Consider the following 23,501-nt stretch of genomic DNA (forward strand, 5'->3'; position numbering starts at 1 on the left):
AGGGACCAACATCAGAAGTGCCTATCTTCAGATTAGTTTGGAAAAAGCTAATGTCTTGCGATAATGTCTGATGTGCTTCCGCTAGCTCCTCATCATGAACGCTAACATGAGTGAAATGACACTAAAAGGTGAAACGGCACCAAAATTGTTACCAAGGCAATCATAGCATAAACAGAAGCTGGTTGTGTCAAATTGGCGTTGAATTCATGAAGCACTTTTATTTACAGTATGTGTAGGATAAGGTTTATGCCTCTTATCTGTGGGGCGTGCATATATAGAGCAGCATGCTGGGGATTTTCTTATGTAATTCCAGTCTTCTACTAAAGACCACGCGTGTTAAGTTGTTGGCCCCGTGAAGAGATTTGAGAAAGCTGTCTTCGCCGAAATTGTTTTCTCTCCACAATTAGTGTGCATACACTTTGCGATTTCCGAAGGGACTCTATCAGCAGCATTGTTGGTCCTTTCCTGACACAGCCAATATCGCTTACGAATGGAGAGTCTGGCTTAATGGAGGATAAATCCACTCACCTTGGGCAATAATAGCTTACCCTCTGCAGTCTTACCTTGAAGATTGGAAACGTAGGACTTGGTATGTTTCCCTTATCTCTGGCTGCCAATAACAGGACCTCAGAGACAGTGAAGCATGAACCTAGAAGTGGAAAGGGAAAACTTCTGTCGGCCACCCGCAGCAAGCACACACAGGCGAGTGCTCTCCTACAAGAGAGGAAAAAAAGATTTTTGTCTGTCCTGGTAGTCGGGAGGGGATGGAAAACACCTGGGAGAAAAATGCAATTGCAAATGCAACCTTCCCGTGACCATGTTTGCATTTTTGAAATTATCGACCTACATCAGGTGATCGACTCTCAGTGAGGCGTAAAACTGGACCGGGGCTCATTTCATCTCGGCATCTGCACCATTCTTTGTGTCATCCAGATAAGAGTGGGATTGCGAGATTGGGAAGATGTCCCGCAGCCTTGACACTTGACATTGGCGGCAATTTGTTGTGATGGAAATGTGGATGATGGTGCAAAAAGTCCGGTATGGAGGTGTGCGTTACCTTAGTTACCGTGCAACATCACTAGAGGGTAACAGCTGGAGCTTTTAGGAGGACGGGCGATGTGTAATTGAAGAGAGAGAAGAAGAGGAGAGCAGCTGAGCTGGAGATCAAGACAAATGATGTGAATGGGGAAATGAAGATGCAGGCTTGTTTTAAAGCCTAGAACAGAGCATGTTTGCTCTCACTGCTAGTGATGGGGTAGGCTGGAACTACAGGCCTATTGGCAAATGACTTGTAGGCTGGTAGCCAATGAGAATATCCTGGATATTCCTAATAGATGTTCTCAGTCTTGTAATCATCTGTAACTGACCACATTAAACCAATACAAGAGTGTTTATTAGCAAAGGACGTGAGGTTGCGTGCCCATTGACTTCTATAGAGTTTCGGTTGGATGTTTGTGAATTCCCAAATTTCACACTGTATATTAGTGTAACAATTTCCGTCAGTCTATGAATTTTCTTCCGCTTATCTGATTTAGCTTCGGGGGGGCTGGGGTGGACCCTATCCCAGCTGCCATAGGGCGAGAGGTGGGGTACACCCTGGACTGGTTGCCAGCCGCAGGTGTGAATAGTTTTCTGTCAATGTCAATATTAATCCAGTAAGAATTTCGAATCATCACTTAACCTAGTCCTTAACCTAACCCCCCACTAACCAGGGCCTTCTTGCTATGAGGCCATAGTGGTCCACCACGCCGGCATGCTGCCCTTCATGTAAAAACTGTTACTGATGCTAAAATGTGTAACAGAGGGTATTCATCTTGTTTTGAAAACACTTGACCTAATGTTCAGGTTTTCCTCCAAGCTGAAGCTGAATCCCTAGTATTGTTTAGGTGTTTAGGTGTTAGGTGAGTAAGATTATTGCTAGCTATCACCACTGTAAACTGCAAAGATTAAGCTGTAGTTTAAATTTCAGGGCAATAAGAACTCGATGGCTCAATTCTAACTTGAATCTGTCCAGCTGGACTCATATATATCTATTTAAACGCACAGTAAAACAATAGAAGCTTACTGTGAAAGTCCATTAAAGCTTTTAATTGTGAACAAACATTTTAAAGTCCACAAATGGACCAAACAGTATACTTACAGTAGCTTCACCTCACAGAGCAAAGCCCGTATCACTGCTTAAGCTGCCAGCCTGTCCTGTTTTCAGCATCAGTTTAGGGGAGCCGTTTGAGCACGGCGCTACCTGCGTCAGTGTATGCATGAATGAAATTGTGTGTCAAGAGCGTAAATGGAGCACAGCTCAGCTTTGGTCGAGCGCTGCGAGAGCGTGTCTGATATTTGACTAACAGCATGCAGAGGGTGGACTGGATTTGAAGCAACTTTGTGGATAGAAAAGAGGACTGGGTACAAGCATAGATTCTTTCTTAATATCTTTTTTTTGTATGTGTGTACATGTTTGTGATTGTCTGTGCATCTCTGTCTGATTAAGATTTAATTCCTTCTTTTAGTTTGTTAGACTTTGGAATGTCAGCCTTGATAATGTTGATAATGATCTTCTTCTCTTTGCTGAGGTCTTTCAGTTCTCTCCACTTTACTCCCCTGAGGCTCAAACACATACAGTATGAGAAGCAAAGCAAAGTGCCTGTCAGGTTTGGCTTTGGGTTCCCTTCTGTGGCTTTTTCCGTGGTCAGCTAAGCATGCAGAGTCCCGGATGGCCCCACATCACAGCGTCGACCACTGCCTGTAAGCCTGTGGCAGCATTTGCTGGCAGGATCCCTATAGGAGAGTCTGCAGGAACTGATCCCACACCTTTACTCCTTTTTCTTCATTTGTTGGAAGTTCCACATCACACAGTAGAAATGAAACGTATGGTGTGAGTGAAGGGGCACAGTGGTTGACAAGTTGGAAATAAAGGTGTCGTTTGCAAGGCAGTCAGCTGTTCGGACAAACAGGATAGCTGAATTCGAACCTGCAAACTTGCATCCACAAAAGCCAGCAGCACACACTCACACACACTTGCATGAATCTAGTCTGTGTGCGCATCTTGTTTGTCAGCATGGACAGATGTGAAAGAATGTGAGACGAGGAGACACATTTTAAACCCCGAACCTCTTCGGAGTAACTGGAAAACCCTCTGGCTAACTTCGGAACGTTAAAGGAATTTTTAATTTGCAACGGTGCTTTGACACAACTCCCTTAATCATAGTCTGTTTTCATTGGGGAGAAACATTAATGTGGCAAATTTAAGATGCCCTTTGCAAATGGAGACGTCTGTATGGAGCGTTTGATTGCAGGGACGATTGGGTGATTGGAGGAGGGGTCTTTTACTGAAGAGAGCATGAATGAATTACATGGGTGTCTACTTCCAAGCTTGAGGGGGTTTTTATGCCAAGCTGAGCATCTTCCTCTGAAATGGGTTTAACTTTAATTTTCATGTATGGAACCTCCTGAGAAAGCTTCACCCCAACCTGGCTTCAACTCTAATGGAGCGGATAACCGAGGGTCACTATCACTAATGCAATTTTCCCTGTTCCATATGTAATATTACCTGCCTGTGCACGAGAGGCGAGACAGACGAAAAGACACGGCGGCCCCTTTTTTTTTTTCTTCCTTTTGACCTGGAGCAGCTCTTCCCATTTGCCTGTCTCTAAGGGCTCTTTACTTTGCAGACACAAAAAGGCCTGTTCTCAATGCTGGCATCCCAGCTTCTCGCTTTCTTTCTGCCGATTACTGACCTCACGCCATTTGATTTAAGCGGCTGAATTTCTCCTTACTTTCCCCTCTCAGCGTCACATCCCCAACCTATTCCGGAATCTCGCTGTTGAATGCCCGAGCTTTCATATTCAATCTTGTGCAAAATAGACCTACCTTACCTTTCTCTCTGTCTCTCTCTCTCTCTGTCTCTTTCTACCAGTTTTATAACTTTGCTTTGACAAAGGATTTCCCCCCTGTTCCTCTAAAGCCATTTAAATTCACCACCATGTGCTTACGGGAAATCCAATTTCTGCCACCAGCTTATAGAGTGGAGGAACAAAGAGGCCCATTTGCATGGAGAGTTGAGGAAATGGTATGTTGAGTTTGAGATGAGGATGAGAATTTCCCAGATTGCTTTACTGATGTGGTTATTGAATTGGTGCGGCAGTGCGACGTAAATGAAGCGCTCACAGGAGCTGCTCTGGAAGAGAGAAAACATCCAACTAAACTAAGAAAAAAATGCCAATGCAGTATTAATGAGGTATTAATTATGAGCTAGATATCACACACAGACATTCGTTAAGATCTCATTGTAATGGTGATTGGACAATGTTGCATCATGATCGCTTTTTCAAAGGATTATAACAGATTGCGTCATTAAATAAAGAAATAACTGGGCTTTAATTCGTGTACCAAAAAAGCCACAGGATTAGTTGTGACATATTTAGGACGAATATGCATCTTGGAGGTGTTAATCGAGCTATAGAAGGGAGGCAGCCTGGCAGAAAGTGGAGTGCACCTTCAGTCTGAACTTTCAGAGTGATATTAAGCAAATCTGGATGTAGAAGTTTGAGAGTCGGGGCTGTAATTGTAACTCTTTAATCATATTCATTCCAATGCTGACAGGTAAAGGCAGCGACATGCTTATAAAGTTTTGTCCCGATTGCCCCTTTCCAGTGTGAATTGGATGTGGAGTTTTGCGCCTGTGGTTATAGGTTCGGTTTGAAAGGAGAAGTGTTCCTGTACTCTTAGGTTATTGACACTACACAAGAGAGAAAAGTAAAGATCTGTTATCAGGATAGGAAAAAAGAAGTCTAAAAATCCAGATGAGATGTGGGGTCGCCATTTAGGTGATGATAAATAGAGGTGTGCCTGCCAGGGATTCACAAGTTAACTGATGGCACTGGGATTTCCCCCTCTATATCAAATCTTTTTCAAGTGACCACAAATGAAATCCTATCTTTTCTAAGCAGTAGGATGTAAAAATTACAAATTGCAATCAATAGCCACTTTGACCAGGACCTGTTTCATAAAGTGTTCAGATGGAAGAAACTCCTGTTATCTGGTAACTTTGTTGGGACAGAATCCTTCGATGGAGGAGGTGTTTTATTTTGGACACTAAGAAACACTTACCTACCCACTTATTAACGCAATTCTTTTTTTTAATATAGCATCAAATCACAGCAACAGTCGCCTCAAGGCACTTTATATTGTAAGGTAAAGACTCGACAATAATACAGAGAAAACCCCAACACATAAGTAGGCACTCGGCGACAGTGGGGAGAAAAAACTCCCTCTGATTCCTCCTATATAACCAGACTCAGGGAGTGGCACCCATCGGTTACAACAGATTGGGGGTGAGGGGAGGGAGACAGGACCAAAGCAAAGCCAGTACAGAAGTTCCTTAAATGCACATTCTTTTCATTGGCCAGCAGGGGACAACTCTTCTGGTTGTCTGATGTCTATAGAAGGTAGTGCGGAAAATGATTTGTTACTTTATTATGACCTCAGTAAGTCATTTCCTAAGGAGGCTGTGGTCTCAATAGCAGGTTTCAGGCATTATGTAATCGAACATAATTTTGTACAACACAGTGTCATGAAGAGTTAAGTAGGATGTAATTTGGGATATGGCTACCGTGTCACAAACAAATTGGTACTAAAACATTGCGCAGTTCCTCAGTCACATCAATCAAACAAGCTGGTCATGGCCTATAATGTGGTCAAGCAGACCACAAGATTACATCACAGTGACTACATATGTGCAAAGTGTACAATCTGTGGTTTCTGTCAACTTACTAGGAAAATAAATAGCTTTTAGAGGCTATGATGTAGTGGACAGAAATAGCATTGGACCATTGTGGCACAGCTGTGGCATTTAAAAGCTAAAAGCCACAAAAAACCTTGTATTATTACTGCAGGTAATGATAATTCTGTGGGTTTTCACCCCTTTTTATACTACACAGATGTATTTGCTCTGTTGTTGATATAAAAATAGACGTAGCTGTGTTTGGCATTTTGGCTGATTATGCTACAATCAGACAAAATGCCAAATGCTTGCCACTTTTCTCTCCTTCATATCTTTGTAAGCCAGAAATAAGTAGCAGAAATACTTTGAAGCACTGATTCATCTGCAGAAATAATCTTGCTTAATTGCGCACCTAATTTATCTGTATTTAGTTTATATTTATTTATGTGTCACAATTGAAATTTGCCCCTATCTGCCTCTTTAGCTCGGAGCTTGTGCTTCTCTCTTTTTTTTTCCTCAGCAGGGGAGCCAGTGGTACAGCTGATAAGACTGTTAAACATGGAGACATTGGCCACAGCTCACCACAGCTCTGTAATCGCACAGGTCCTCCTTACTTACTGTGTAGATGAAGGCTTTTGGTTGCTTTATAACAATGAGATAAGATAGCAGTGGAGAACAGGGAACGCTCCTGCTTTGAATGGCTGTGCAGAGGAGAGACAGGAGATGCTACAGTACACACTGTGTTTGGCTCCTCACTTGTCAAGTTGTTTTAGGATTTGTTTGGTTTTTGAGTGGAATAATCTCAATGGGAGAATAACAACTGTTGGGAAAAGTGCGTCCAGAAGCATCCTCCCTCTTTATATCCTTTCTCACTCTTCTGTGAGCACTGACATTCGCCGGGCAAAAATGATGGTTTTGTGTGTTTATGTATGTGTCTGTGCGTGTGCTTTAGCATTTGTCTGCAAGTCTACAAGCATATATGATTGATTTTTTTATGGAGGGGGTGGGTTTAACTGCTGGGGTGTGTGTATTTGGCCAATAAGTGAGTTTGTGGCAGTCAAGTACAGTGCAAAAAACATTTCCCTTACTCTGCAGGGAGCAGGACTGATTCCTTCCTCAGTCTGTCGTCCACATTATAGACTTTATGGATGCAGTAAAAACCCCAATGGGCAGCTGCCACCAGTTTCTCAGCTTCACAACTGCCAAACACCGAATGTGTGATATATATATATATATATAATCTCAGAAGGCTGCCCACCACATTGCCAGGTAAATACTAAAAAAAAACATATAATGAAAAAACTAGGCTCCACCATGGAACTACTGAAGTTGAAGCACATACACGCACATAAAATCTGCCTCTTCTCTGCCTCTGATTGGCTCTGACCCTGACATTTCTGCCTAAGCCTCCTCATCTAACCATAGCACTAAACAAGCAAGAGCCTCGAGGTAATCAGAGGCAGGATAGAGATGGGTCTCTGCAGAGTACAGGTGACGCTGTGGCATCAGGGCTCTGTCAGGAGTAGGAGGCTAGACATCATGGACTGTGCAAAGAAGAGGCAGTTTGCAGTACTGAGAGCGAGCAGTCTAACGAGGAGCTGGAAGTTGATTAAAATGATTTCAATATGTGATGGGTTTACAAAACCTTCACATTTAGACTTATTTAATCCTTATAGCAAACTTAGCAAATATGTTCAGTGGTGTTCTGAGATCAAGACTTCTTGGCATGAATATATTCAAATAATTTAGCTTGTTTGTCTTTAGCACTTGCTCACACTCCCTGTGTGAGCCACTACTGACTAAAACACTGAGGCATGTAAGCTGTAGGGCAGCAGAGAGACACACATATACACTGTAAACATGAGGATCGTACTAAATGATCATACAAAATGATAAAATAAGTTATTAATAACATGAGACTAACTTGTTATTATTATAATAAGTTGGTATCACGTTAGCTGATCCTCAGATGTGATTTTCTTTTATAACTGTAGCAAAGAAAACATTTATATGCTGTTAAAAGCATTAAAAAAAGGTTTAATTTCTTTAATTTAGATTACAATCTATATACTGCAGAGATGCTGCAGAGAAAACAGTGCAGAGACAGACAAAAGGGGTATTCTCCATCTGATCACTAGTCTCAGATATTCACTGTTCGGTAAAGGCTCTCACCAAAATGCCTTACGTCAGCCAGATTGAAGGACATTTCCAGTAAAGATGGGCCTGTAGGGAGTAAAACTCTGAAATCACTCGATGAGCAACATCACTTCTGGTGAAGCACAGCTGATTACGGCGCAAAGTTGTAAGTCAGTCATGCTGCTACTGAGGAGCAATGACAGCCAGTTACACAACGGGCATTTTCACATTTCCAGACTTGTGGTCTGAAGGTAAATAATAGCCAGTGTCACATCCAAACAACCCTAATGGCTGATAATGAGCAAGTGGTTTTTGCCAGGACAAACAATAGATGATTCTGCTCTATTTTCCCTTCCTGCCTTATTTCCTGTGCTGAGCTTGGTGTACCACAGGAAGAGTGATGGAAAGGCAGCTCTCTTTGTTTCACGTTTGTGCACATTTATGGACTATTTGCTCTGGTCAACTATGAATTTTGCATGTTAACAAAATATATCCTGTTCTCCTGTTGTTGCTACACAGCCACTATTTACCATATCGGATATCCCACTTTGGGTGTATAATTACAAGTGGACTTATCGATCATCCAGCCTCATTCTGTGCTAAGGTAGCTGTGCTTGTTCATTTAATTTGCCAGAAAATCTATCTGTTATGAAGGAAGCATAGAATATATGGAATATGTGCTACTCCCCATACTTTTTGTGGTCTTAGTCTTAAGTGGGAAGACATAAGTCTGCTTCTTTCTGCTAAATCCACTCGCACTAAATTGTGAAATAAAATGATATCAAAGACTTTGGTGTCCCAGATTCAATGTAAGGGTATTTATAAACGTATTTAATTGCTGATAGCGTCTGTAAGTTTGCTATTCCTAAGAGAAAACCAAAAACTTTACATGATTAAAATGACATTAACACATTTAATGTAAATCACTGTAGTTCACTTCTTAAATTGTGTATTACAAAAGGCTCATTTCTTTCAAGAGGAGTTGTGATTGGTTGTATTTGATGCTGCAGTTCAGTGCAGATCTAAGAGAGACGACTTGGGTGAAGTCGTCTCTCTGCACAAGCAGGAATTCATGTCAACTCTCTTAAGAAAAAATTCACCAAGCAGCTTAGATTTTATTTGAAATGAGAGTCAATGCGCGAATTATCATCTGCTTTCAGCTGAAGTCTTTAACATTGGTAAAGATGCCAATGTAAGTCTAATTGGTACTGGCTATTACTGTAATTTCAGTAGAGAGCAGGAGTAGGAGTATCTCCTTTTGTATCCTTAATCCGAGAATGGTCAACTCCAGAATCCCGACCCGATTCTCACAGCCATTTCTGGAGAACATGTGTTAGAACACCTGAATGAGTGCTTGGGCATGTTTGACCCTTCTAATGAGCCAGTTTTACTTCAAAATAGACCCCGATAATGCCTGCGCTGTCCTCATTTTAGCCACAGTGACATATGAGGAGGATTCATCAATAAGGAATAATGGATGTTCTTTCCAGAAGAGAATTTTGATTCTGGCAGTTATGAAAAAAGCATAATTGAGATCTGATGGTTATTTTCCTGCATTTGTTCTCACAGTTAGATTTTAGTTCTGTATTGTGGTTTAAATCCGATGCATCCCTTTTATATGAGGTAGTGTGCTTTTGTTGCTTCCTAAAAGCCTCTGGGCTGGTGTGGTGCAGGCTGTGGCTGATGTTGCATTTATATATTCACAGATATCAACTGTTAGGTTCAGTTAAAGCATAATGTTTCTTAGATTTACTATGTAAGTATGAAATGATCTCAAGAGTAATTCTAAAATTTGACATAATTGAGTAGGTTATTTCAGACTGCAGAAAAAGTCTGTTGGAACTAGGTTATGTGTCGGGAGTTGTCAGCTAGATGGCAAATATCACTATTGTCCCTAGTCTGTACCAGACCCGCTAGTCATGTATACTAATTGTTAACATTTTAACTGATGCCAAATGGTGGTAAATTGTTCTGTCTTAAATGTTATTCAGTGAACTGCCAGCAGATGGAGCTGAAGCCTCGACATCGTTGTGGAAAAACTGTATAACTCTGTTAATCAAGGCCGGATCTTCTTGTTAAGCTAGTCACTGTAATTTATTTTGATGAAAGGTGAAATAAGTGGTGGAAATTAGCTGTCTATGAAAGCTGGATGGCCTCGCCCTTATAAGGGGAGGAGGTCAGTTCAGTGCTGCTCCACATTGAAAGGAGCCAGTTGAGGTGGTCGCCTGCTGGCCGAGGTGCTCCAGGCATGTCCTTTCGGGAGTGGGCTCTGGGGTAGTCCCAAAACAGTCAGCTGGCCTGGGAACTTCACAGTGTTCCCCTGATGTGTTGGATGAGGCAGCTAGGGAGAGGGAGGTCTGGACTTCTTTACTTGGGCTGCTCTCCCTGCGACCGCACTTTGGATAAGTGAAAGAATTGATAGATGATTTATTGATTTTTCATTGTAACTTTTATTGAGATGGTTGTGGTGAGTTGTAGAACAATGTAAACAGTTGAAAATGCACAGCACAATGCGGCACACTTTTAAGTCACAATTCATTAGTTTTTTAGATATTCATTTGTCATATTTTAACATGTTTTCATATTATATTTATTATCAGTTTAAATGGTTTTTTTTCTATTTCTTTGTCTGTTTGGAGTGTAGTATAGTTATATGCAATGTTCATAATACATTATGTGAAGTGCCATACAGTTAAGCAGCATTTAAAGTAGGAAGCGATCGTGGCTCAAGAGTTGCCAGTTCGAGCGCCGGCTCCGACAGTCTCGGTCGTTGTGTCCTTGGGCAAGACACTTCACCCGTTGCCGCCTACTGGTGATGGTCAGAGGGCCTGGTGCCGCCAGTGTCCAGCAGCCTCGCCTCTGTCAGTGCGCCCCAGGGCAGCTATGGCTACAATGTAGCTTGCCATCACCAGTGTGAATGTGTGTGTGAATGGGTGAATGACTGAATGTACTGTAAAGCGCTTTGGGGTCCATAGGGACTAAGTAAAGCGCTATACAAATACAGGACATTTAAAGTACGATTCGTTATTGAAGAATGTGACGCTGTCTATTAAACAGCCCTCAAATTTTACTTGATATCTGAGTGTTTCTTAGTTTTAGACTAGTCCTTAGACTGTTTATTCTTTCTTTGTTTGGTTGATTTGGACCAGTGTTGTATTTTGTCTCAGCAGGATATTAACAACCCAGACACATCAACATTGGAGTGGCTTCAGTGTTGAAGTCCCTCAAGAATGTGTAAGTGTGTGAGCAACTTTAATCCCTCTGAAAATGGGTGTAATGACTCGACGATATCAGCTCACAGACGCTTGCAGCTTTAGCAAATCCACAAGTAAGCAAGACACGTGTGAAAATCCCCAAATCCAGATGTGCCACACTGATGTAGGCACATCAAATCTGGGAGGTGGAAGCAGCGGATGACTTGGCTGTCTGATGACTTATTCAGACAGCCGTCTCATCCTCGTTTTCAGTACTTGTAGAAAGTGCATTACCATTCAGGCAGCAGCTATGCAGAAAAAGCTGTTCTGTTACCTGCAGGCACGTCTTTGGTTAACTAGAGTCATTTAAAATCACCATGCTGCTTTTAAAGCGTTATTTATCTGAGATTTGATGGGCTGTTCCAGAGCTTGATATTCTCATTAAGCTGCCATGTATTTGCCTCTAGGACGTCTTCATACTTCTTTTGTTGGTAGATTATACTGCTGATATCCCAAAATATGCTAATCCCCAAACACCTCATTGTAATATTTGATCCCACCGTGTAGCTTTAGCTTCTTTTCAGCAGATGCAGAAGTGAGCATCCCCCTAAACGACAGCCTTCAACTTTTAACAGTATTGTGGAGAAGGTACATGACACACTTTTTGTGATCCACTCTGAGTGATTTATTGAACATGAGTCCATTCCTGTGAAATTCCAGGCTGACATGCATGCGAAGCGTACAAACAGGAGCGTCGGCCTTTACTGTCAGCGGTATTGTGGGCAGCTTCATTAAACTGCCAATTAAAGCTGTAAGAGCTGATAATCCTTTACTGTGTCTCCTGAAGTGCTTTATCATGACAGTCAGCCAGAAACACCTCAGCCCACAGTAATTTAATTCAGCCAAGACCACCTTGTCAACCAGAGGTTCCTCCCTGTAATTGGTTGCTCTAGTGATGGGTTGATGGGTTTTCATTTTTCTTTTTTTGCCTCCTGTTTACCAGTGTGCTTCTTTCCATGTGCGTTTCTTGCCGAGGTGTGGTGTAGAGGTTTAGGAAATCAAAGATCACATGGTTTTTCTTTTGGGTTAGCTTTGGGCATTGTTCTTTTGTTCTCTGAAGTTGTGAAAACAGCACAGCTCTTGACTGACTCTTTAAGTTTTCCGGTCCAGCGTGCAGTGCAGCACTGTGATATGGAGGAAATGGAGCAACAGGGGATCTGGAGGTTTGACAACTTGGCTCCACGCCTCATGCATACAGGATTCCATGACTGTCTGAACCAGCAGGCCAAGTCACTGTGGACTCTGCTGTTCTAAAACATGTTTTCCTGAAGTTTAGGACACAGATCATCACTAGAGCTGTGCCTTTAAAGGTACTGGTGTACTTTTTGGGGGGGTAATTATTTATAGTTGTGAGATCTGTACCATGTAGAGACTGGTATTGTGACAGTTTTGCACTGTAACATAATGGTACAAATATTCTTCCTTTTTAAAAAGAGTGCAAAATTGAGTTGAGGGATACTTAATTGATATTATTAATTCATTAGCCTTACCCTACAGCTCTCAGTAATGTAATTTCTGCACCTCTCACCAAGAGTCATCAATTAACCCAACGTGCAAATCTTTGGATTTTAGGGAAATCGGAGCACCAGAGAAAACCCACCTCCAGGACATTCCTGCTGTGAGACAGCAGTGCTTTTTATTCTGATCTGGCACTTTGAAATCTTGATGAAATCTTGAACTTTTTGCAAAAAGAGTTTTCACAGGACTCTGCAGTTTGTAAAAGTTGAATACATACATATTGCTTATTGCTGCTTATTGGTATTAAGAGGCTAAATATCAGCCAGGTGCTGCTAATCATATCCACTTGATTAACTGATCATCAGGAAGCATGAGCGCCTCACAATGCCGAGCAAGGTCAGACCGAGCAGGGCTCTGAGAAATTATAAAAAATGCGAAGTTGTTTAAGTTGTTGCAGTGACTCAGACCTCAAACTGACTGAAATCCTGTGGCGAGAACTCAAGAGAGCTGTTAAATAAATACCCACAACTTAAATTTGTTTCCATGATGTATCGGTACCTTTTTGGTCCCTACTTACTTTAAGGACCAGTAGATTGTACCTGTAGGAACAGAATCTGACTTTGTATCTTTGATAATTGACTCTTTCTTAGTTTTAGTATCTTAATAAGAATGCTAATAATAATAGTAATTACAACAACTTTAAGTTAAGGCAAATTAAAGCAGTAACACAATTTAAAACAAATTAAAATTAACTGGCAATAAAAGAGTCTCTACAATATGTTTTAATTTAGAACTAAAATAAACAAGTGAATGGAAGTCACCGTCTCTGCAAGCCGTATGTCCTCAGGCAAGTCGTCCCAGAGCCACGAGTCCCTGAAGGCGAATCCACGGTCACCTTTAGAGTTACAGCTCAACTCTGGAACAGCCAAAAGACCCCGCCTGAGGATGCCAGCAGATTCATGAGTGAACACTTCTGCTATTTAGCTTGGGGGCATACCCAGACGTGCTTTAAAAGTGATCAGTAGAATCTTAAAATCAATTCTTTAAAAAAAAGAGCGTTCTAGGAGCCTGTGAGGAGAGACCAGGTTTGAGGTGATGTGATACAATCTGCTAAAACCAGTAAGAAGCTGAGCATGCTGCATTCCAAATTACTGTTTTTGGTTTGTTTGTTTCATGCCAAAGAGGAGGGAGTTGCTGTAGTTGAGGCACGAACAACTTGGTTTAATAGGAGATGGTTTTAATTGGAAAACGTAGGACTGGATAACACTTTAATCTTTGCTTCAAAGCTCAGAGCCTGAAGGAAACGGTAATCCAAAATTTCTGGCAGTGCTAAACTACTAACTCCCAAAAAGTTTTAAAGAATCACAAGTACCATCTGTTTCTGCAGGCGTTTCCTAAAGCTGGGCACAGCGAGGTGAAACATTTGGACTTCTATGCAGGGATAGAGTGCATTTAATTTAAAATGGATAAAAGAAGTGTTTGGTGCAATGATTGTAGCCGGAAATCAAAACAATGGTTTGCACATGACCAATCCAACACAAGGAAATCCTCTCAAAATTAGGTTTCAAATAAAGCTGTCATCACAGTTGAGGTAAATAAAAGCATGAAATGCAGTATTGGGCATCGGTGATGACACTGATTATTCTTAAGAAGAAACACCAGCTGTGGCTCAGGCGGTATCGATCTCCACCTGCTCCTGTCCTCATGTCGAAGTATCAAGACGAACCCTGATGTGTTTGAATGTTAGATAAAAGTGCTTCGGTGTAGAGTAAAAGAAAGAAAGAACTGTGAATGTGTGTGATTGGGTGGATGAGAGGGGTAGTTGAAAGCACTTTGAATGCTCAAATTACAGAAAGTACCAGTCCATTTACTGCATGCTGCACGGTTTCACGTGCCAGCTGTAAACACCAGCCAGTCCTTATTGAAGGACACAGCCGGTCTGAGCGACCTCGATTAGTTAGCCACACTGCACTCACAATTGGCCTCACAGTTGATGCCTTTGCCCAGATTAAAAAAAAAAAAGCAAAACCAAAATTGAATGAGTGAAGAGATGGCATAGGTCTAATTAACAATAAACATTTAAAAGCTTACATAAAGGTTTCCTTTTGCCTTTCTCTCTGCGTACAGTCCCGTCCTCTTTAGCTTTTCTTTGTTTTTTTAATTCTTCTGATGGTCACTAACATTAAGAAATACTTTTAGATAGGCGAAGGTGAAAAGCCTTCTACCTTACCTTTTATTTAATTTTACCCTTGAAGAACATGATTGTAGAATTGAACATTAGAAGTTCATCCTTGTGACAGAAACACAGCGCATAATTAAAAAGAAAAACAGTTGCAGAAGGCTTTTTACCTGCCTCGTCATTTTTCTGCCTTTGCCATTTCCATCTTCATTTGCTCCTTTTTATACCCTCTCTGTTTTTCTTTTTCTTTTTTTCCTCATTTTTACGTTACTCAGAACACACGCAGCTTAAGCTTTGATTCCACTAGAGTTTAAGTAATGACAGAGCTGGATGTTTGAATTAAAAGGCTTTTATGGTGAAAGAGTCATGGTTATAGGTTATACTGCAAATATGAATTTAAAAAAAAATCTGTGCATGCCTGGAGAATAGAAGCTGCCCTGCACTAAAGCTAATGTGGCTTTAAGACACGCATATAGACTCACACACCCTTCATCATTTTGGTTTGTGTCACCTTGGAGTTGAGAGCATGACTGGCATCCTTTGACATGTTAATGAGTGTGTCTCTCATAGGACCAGACACTCACTGATAGGACGTCTTAAAAGGTTGCTGTGAATAAAGAGGCAGTCGGACCTAATTGTAGCCTGTATTCACACACATTTGGCTTAGTGCTCTGCTGTCGCCCCTGCTATTATATCACATTGAAAACAACTGTCTCCTTGATATGTATTAGTTTTGGAAGTTGAAATTACAAACCGCCTCTTCTGAAGAAATAAAGCGAATTGAAGGGTTTCCTTGGCTTTCAGAAGGTTTTGAAGCTTTCGTGAGCTCTGCTACCAGACTTCTATAGACTTCTAAAATATGCTAAAGGCTTGCCATAGAAAGTCACAAAAAGAAAAAGATTGATTTCAGATTTGCTTTTTGCCACAGATAATGAAAGAATTGCCAAAAGTAATCATTTTCCACCCTCTTGTTATAACATGCTGCGTCAAGTCAAACCGTAGACGGTATAAACGATGAACATGGTGACGAGCAGACCAAGAGTACCACAGATAGTCCTCCTTTCTGAAACATGGTAGAACAGTAGATTTAAGCTTTTCTTCAGTATGACTAAAAATGAGTGAAAAAGCCAAGAAAGTCATCAGGAAAGTGTTTACCGAGGTTTAAGTTAGAAAACTGTTTTCCCACTGATTGCTATAGGACCAAAAGTCTTGTTGCAACCACAACTATCACCCTTCAGGGTTTTAAGACATTCTGCACTGGGTTCGTTTTTTTGACCCGAAGGCTGTGAGTGCAGGAAAAAAGGGTTTCAAACATTTACTTTCTGGCACTTGAGGCTTCTTACCCTGCTGCACTTAACACATTTTGCTGGCACTGATGTACATACTCAAGTAACACTTCATGGTCCAGTGAAAATCTCTGTTTTAATAGTGTAAAGACTATGTTTGACTAAAAGGTTTGTTGCACTACAGCTTTGACAACTCCCAGTTCACTCCATAGTCACAATATAAAAACATAAATTTTGCATGTGGAGTTATTTTATGTACTAATGCAGTGTTCAAGAGGATTGTACGATTTTGTAGCTAGAATTTACGAAAGTCCCTTAAACATGTCACATACAGGTAGGGATGGGTATCGTTTAGGTTTTATCCGATACCGGTGCCAAACCAGTACTTTTGAAACGGTGCCGGTGCTTAAATGGTGCTCAAACTGGTGCTTAAAGAATGGAGAACACAAACTTTGTCCAAAAACCTCTCATGTTTAGCTGTTTTTTTTTTTTGTAAAAAGATAACAATCTTAGCCTTTTCTTCAGCTATAGGGGATATATGGCATCACTCTTGGCTGGAAGCAGTGCTTAAACAATGAAAAAAAAAAAAAACAACACAAACTTTGTCCAAAAACCTCTCATGTTTAGCTGTTTTCCACTTTTTCTTTGGTCATTTTAGCCTTTTTGGCCAGGGTGAAGGGAGTATCTGCCATCAAACAAGAAGACAGCTGCATGTAACTACGACGGTGTTTGCTAGTTCACCTTACATGCATTAATGTAATAACGTGGTTAGCCTACTCAAGGTAAATTACACACGAACAACATTAAGCAACTCACGCAGAGAAGAACGGCTGCTGCTGCCATCATCATCCGTCATCATTCTGCTACACTGGCAGGGCTAGGGGCCAGGACTCTACTCTTCGGGTTCTTGGGGGATGTTGCTAACTCCGGGTCCGATAACAGGCACCACACCCGCACTCGGTGTGAGGTCTTGCAGCAAGCTATCAAATACGGTGCATTTCTGGGCTTTTAAAAAAACGCTATGCATCGCCAGGTGTTTCATCAAGTTCGAGGTGTTACCTCCTTTGCATTTTTAATCTGTAGCTCTGCTCTAAAAGAACGTACGTACCTGGGCCCGCCTACTATCCTCGGAAAGGTAAAATGATTGGCTAGAATCCAAAGTGTATGATGTCTCAGGAAAAAAAAAAGCACCGAAATAAAGCACCGAAATGTGCGCTGCTTTTCAGTCTGGTTACTACCGTTTATGTCAGAACCGGTGCCATTATGGCACCGGATACCGGTACCCATCCCTACATACAGGGAATCGTAAAGTTGCTGTTTTGAAAAGAGAACAGCTGTAAGGGCTTTCTGACGGACTTAATCTGTGTGATTGTGACTCTCCACAACAGGCAGACTGTGGGATTAGATGTAAGTATGAAAAATTGACATGTTAAAATTGTTTGGCCTGGCTCTCATTTTTCACCTCCTTTCAAAGGCCTATTTGAATGTTATGGTTTGTCTTCAGGGCTGAAGGTCACATTAGGTTTAGGTTAGGGTTTGGCACCTAGTAGTTTAATGTAGTTTTAGGAATATGCTTATGCAGTGGTGATGTGTAATGCTATGTAAAGATGCCACAAAAGGGCTGTTGAAAGTCCCTTTGTCTGACTAAACAACCATAAACAGCATATCAGGTAACACTGAGGCTGTTAATGTGAATTTTGGTGCACCTTGGGGACTGGTTTAGGGTTTTTTTTAACAGAAGACATTGTAACTCATCACACAGGAAAAGACAACGTGAAAAATATTGATAAGCCATGCAATCAAGCTAGGATGCACATACAGTATCAAGACAGTGGAACCAGGTCACACTAATGGAAATGGACTGTTAATCATAAAGGGCCAGATTTACTCATGCATTGCACCAGTTGAATCTGGGTTTTGACGTTAAAAAAAAGTGATAATATTGCGTGCAGGAGGTGGCAAGTTGGATATTTTATGTGACAGACCCTGTTGGATATGCATTTCTGGGAGCTCCTTGCTAAAGATGCAAAATATAGAGAGAAGAATGTAAAGTGATTTACCAACGTTTGCAACTCACAATTTAGTGCTAATTGCGCTGATATTTAACGCACTATAAAGCATGTCTTATTTTCTGCCCTTGATAATAAAATGAGCAGAAGATTCAAAGCCAGAACCGTTGTGCTGTGAGGTGACGGCGTTAATTACCTGGACAAATGGACTGCTATAAATGTTAGTGTGTCACCTTGCCCAAATGTCTTTCTTGAAAATTGTTCACTCATGGCTTTGCTTTTCTATCAAGGTTCAAAGCGTGGTGTCTTTTTTTAATCTTTCCCCCCATTTTTTAAACAGCCTGCAGTGCCCTCCTTATAAAAGGCAGTGCATTAAAAATTATGGCTCTCCTAACATAATCAGTGGTTCCACTTTCTTTTTGACGGGTTCATCATCAAATAAAATCTATTATGAATGAAAGCAAGCTGTAATTTCTCTAAGCAACGAGGGCCATTAGCAGTTTGAGTCTTTATGCAGCGCGGCGCTGAAAATGAAGGCGCACTGGAAGTGATTTGTCGATCCACCAACAGCTCCTAAATTGAGTTTGTCTCACTATCCTTTTGGGGAAGAGAGGGATTTCTCCTCTGACATGGTTCAATAAGAGCAAAGAAAAGCCTTTGTAACTCTTTTCCCTCCCTCCCTCTGCTCCTGTGACTGTAGGTGGAGGACGACATTATAGGGAAAATGTCAAAGCTGATGATAAAAGACTGATGTGCCGGCTGAAAATACCTAAAATGACATTAGCCTCACTTTCATGTGCCCCTCTGATAGTAAAGTGGCCCCCTGGAATCCATCATCACATTTATCTGGGAAGGTGTTACATCTTCAATTCCTCTTCCCACAAACAAAGGCTGTATTGATCAGTTTCACAATAAATCCACTGACTGAACAGTTCTGCAGCACTCTGTAACACTGAAGAGAAGCCAGCTGAAGCGGTTTCTAAGGAACTGCTTCTGATATATCATCTTACATTTGAAGCAGCAAGTCAGAACGATCTGGTTGATATGAATCTCTTCCTCTGTTATTAGAAAAATATCTCTCATGCTTTAGATGTTAGGAACTATAGTCTTTGAAGCTTATCTCGCTGTGTGCATAAATCTATGCAAGATATACGTGACCTCAGAGGGAACAGATGGAAAGAGAGAAAAGACATCGTCCAGGCAGGAGGCAGCAAAGTCTGATACAAGGATCCAAGGTTGAGAGACAGTGACAAAGTGCGAGAGGAGAAAGTCTTTAACTATGCATTAAAGCTGTGACAGTCGACAGAAAAATAGATTTCCCTTGTTTCCTATAGGACACAACGGGAACCTGTGCAAACAGTCTTTGAAAGCCTAATTTATCTTATCTAAAGTTACTTTTAGAAGTTACACTGCGGATGGTTTGGAGACCAGATTTTGAAATGTCTTTGTAAATGGATGCGGTCACAAATGTTGCTTTTTATGTGGTAATGATGAATGAGGGACACGGCTAGCTGCCTCGTTTTGGCATTGATTCAGTGAACAGGTGTTCATGCAGAGTACAGTGACTAACGCTGTCTCCTCAGAGGAGCCTGCAGCCACAGGTCCCTGTAGTCTGATGAGATACTTAATCAACTCATTGCGTCACATCCTCAGAGGCACAAACGCAGCCATTTGCTCTTTTGATGTTTCTTGTTCTTTACTATGCTATGCATGGTGGCCAAAATACACTGATAATGGAACAGACTGGATGCACAAATAATGCAGTTTTCTTTTATATCAAAACCAAAGGGAACAATCATTTACTATTCCTCTTCTATTTGTATTCTTTCCATCAGAATTTAGAAGCTAGGCTGCTAGGATTTACTCCCATTCAACCTAAGGAACATCAATGAGGCTTCAGTTAGGGCTGGGTGATATGGACCAAAAATTATATAATTTTACTAACAAGGAACCATAGTTTACGAACATGAACATGGTGTAATGTGATAGTTGGGATATAAATGCTAATCAAGTTCTTCCCCAGTTAATCAGCAAATCAATTTCTCTATGGAGCTAACTTTGTGCATACATGCATTATCAACCAACCAAAGGTTGATTCTGTTCATCTTGATGTAGCGTCTGTAGCGCAACACTCTGTGAATAGTACTCATGGTCTTTGATCAGTGGTTGTTGATCAATGGTCATGAGAATTTACATAATCATGATGAAGGAACTGACCAGTGGGCTGGTTTCAGTCATTATGCAAATGTACTGTTTATAAGATTGGGGAAACCTGCAGTCAGCTGAGACTGAAGAAGTTACTTGGATGAGTGACGAAACGTTTTTCCCACAAAATGCTACGTCCAGATGAACAGAATCAACCTTTGAAGATTTACTTACATGGATGATTGAGAATGCATCAAGACGTTAGTTCACTGATATCACAAAGCGTTCGTTACAGATAAACTTTACCTGGGTGGTCCATCAAGTGTAGCAACAGCCTCCCAAGTTTACTTTAGGAGTTATCGAAGTATACTTTTATTTTTCATTTCTGTTTTATTGTCTCTCAGAGGGAGTACTGCAGTCCACAATCCTAGTGGAAGAATCCTTGAAAATTCAGGCCCTGCTATCCAGCTATCCCCAGTTAGGGAAACTTGTTCCAGCAACTTACTTCCAGACAAAACATAGATTTTCTAGTCTTCTTTTACATAAATGTAACTCCACTTGCAAACTAAAAGTGTGTACTGCGAATAAACATTCAGTTGTTGTCAGGTTCACGTGAAGTTCTTTGAAGGCAGGAAGTTTGTTGTAGACCTCACAAAGACGCAGTCGAAAGCTACAGTCCTGTTCAGAAAGGGGCATTTCAATTATGTGGTTTTTAAATTGGCTTTCCAAAGTTTAACAGCATATCGCTCATCCTTTTATATGCTAAATGCTCTGTACTCGTGTGGGCGTGTGTGATTATGTGCCAAAATATATTCAATTGCAAATTTTGGCTTTGATTCAAAGACACTACCGCGTCACTCAGATTGATGAGACGTGATGGACCCTGCACAGCATCTTAAACACAGATGGTTTTGGAAAATGAAATGCCTTTTCATAAACAACAGTGCTTGAGATTGAATCAGGCACCGGTCTGTGGAGAAAAGGGGAAGTCGGGAGGCATGGGGAGGGGGGGAGGAGGGAGATAACAGAGGGTGTGTGAGGAGCCAGGGAGTAAAGGAGAGAAAATATATGATCATGGGGCACACAAGGGGTTACTTGCTCTATCAAAGTGGCCGTGGGAATGAGAGTGAAAAGATTAAGATAGGTGGTTAAAAGAAAGCAGAATCCAACTAGGTTATTCTGCAGTGAATAAGGGAGAGAGGAAGGGAGGTTTCTGAGGTTGACAAGAAAGTGAAAAGCATTTGGTGCAGTTAGAAACTGAGACAGACACATCCCTCGGGAGTTGACATGGGAACTGTGGTCTAATCAGAAGATGCAGCAGCTCTTCACAGATGAGTGGATGCACAATCCTGTCTGTTGCTTCGCTGGCAGGAAAACCTCGTAATTGAATCTGATTTTTTTCCCTCCCGTGTTCTCCAGTGGAACTTTGCAGTCGCTCACATCTCTGGTTTCGTAGCTCTGACTTTTGCTGGAATGCTTTAGTGAACATTTCTGCGAACCAGAAAATGAGTAGTGCTCTGTGTTTTTACCTCACGAAGATCTGGCCGACCTGATTTGTAGGCCTTGTTGTTCCTTTTTCTTAAACATTGTTCACGTGTGAAATTAATAGTCTGCTTTGCCTTCCTTGATGCCTATACGTCTTGACTCTTTTGTTAAAGTTGCATCAGTGTCATACCAGCTAGTACGTAGTAGCTACACAGGTGATACTTACCTTAACTATCAGTGGGGTGGGGAAAAACATCGATATTGCATAGTATTGACATATTTTAAGTATCAATACAAGGACACCAAATATCAAGATTTATTAGATAAATGAAAATAGTATGAACAAGAGTGCTAATCTCATGCCCCTCCAGCCTGAGATAACATCGGCCAAGCAAACTTACATTAAATTGGCTCAACCGCAAAAAGCATCCGACACTGGACACACTTGAGGGCTGCCTGGTAATTGTAATGAATTTGTTCACGTTCCTCAACCAATTGCAACTTCTGATGACTAAATGGTTGCCCAGAGCTGAAGGGTGTTGCACAACCACTTTATGAGGCAACCTTTCTACAAACAGGCGCATTGTGACTTAGACTGACTTTACAGGGAGTGCAGAATTATTAGGCAAGTTGTATTTTTGAGGAATAATTTTATTACTGAACAACAACCATGTTCTCAATGAACCCAAAAAACTCATTAATATCAAAGCTGAATGTTTTTGGAAGTAGTTTTTAGTTTGTTTTTAGTTTTAGCTATTTTAGGGGGATATCTGTGTGTGCAGGTGACTATTACTGTGCATAATTATTAGGCAACTTAACAAAAAACAAATATATACCCATTTCAATTATTTATTTTTTACCAGTGAAACCAATATAACATCTCCACATTCACAAATATACATTTCTGACATTCAAAAACAAAACAAAAACAAATCCGCGACCAATATAGCCACCTTTCTTTGCAAGGACACTCAAAAGCCTGCCATCCATGGATTCTGTCAGTGTTTTGATCTGTTCACCATCAACATTGCGTGCAGCAGCAACCACAGCCTCCCAGACACTGTTCAGAGAGGTGTACTGTTTTCCCTCCTTGTAAATCTCACATTTGATGATGGACCACAGGTTCTCAATGGGGTTCAGATCAGGTGAACAAGGAGGCCATGTCATTAGTTTTTCTTCTTTTATACCCTTTCTTGCCAGCCACGCTGTGGAGTACTTGGACGCGTGTGATGGAGCATTGTCCTGCATGAAAATCATGTTTTTCTTGAAGGATGCAGACTTCTTCCTGTACCACTGCTTGAAGAAGGTGTCTTCCAGAAACTGGCAGTAGGACTGGGAGTTGAGCTTGACTCCATCCTCAACCCGAAAAGGCCCCACAAGCTCATCTTTGATGATACCAGCCCAAACCAGTACTCCACCTCCACCTTGCTGGCGTCTGAGTCGGACTGGAGCTCTCTGCCCTTTACCAATCCAGCCACGGGCCCATCCATCTGGCCCATCAAGACTCACTCTCATTTCATCAGTCCATAAAACCTTAGAAAAACCAGTCTTGAGATATTTCTTGGCCCAGTCTTGACGTTTCAGCTTGTGTGTCTTGTTCAGTGGTGGTCGTCTTTCAGCCTTTCTTACCTTGGCCATGTCTCTGAGTATTGCACACCTTGTGCTTTTGGGCACTCCAGTGATGTTGCAGCTCTGAAATATGGCCAAACTGGTGGCAAGTGGCATCTTGGCAGCTGCACGCTTGACTTTTCTCAGTTCATGGGCAGTTATTTTGCGCCTTGGTTTTTCCACACGCTTCTTGCGACCCTGTTGACTATTTTGAATGAAACG

At 41.4% G+C, this 23,501-nt stretch overlaps 1 protein-coding gene across 4 annotated transcripts in view; it reads left to right on the plus strand.

Moving 5' to 3' along the window:
• The window catches only part of LOC120742865 (carboxyl-terminal PDZ ligand of neuronal nitric oxide synthase protein-like), a 228,495-nt gene that overhangs the window by 41,083 nt on the left and 163,911 nt on the right, over positions 1-23,501 (plus strand). The gene's annotated exons all lie outside the window — the stretch shown is intronic.

The sequence above is a fragment of the Simochromis diagramma genome, unplaced genomic scaffold (assembly GCF_900408965.1).
Source record: "Simochromis diagramma unplaced genomic scaffold, fSimDia1.1 OVJJ01000553.1, whole genome shotgun sequence".
In the NCBI taxonomy this organism is placed as follows: domain Eukaryota; kingdom Metazoa; phylum Chordata; class Actinopteri; order Cichliformes; family Cichlidae; genus Simochromis; species Simochromis diagramma.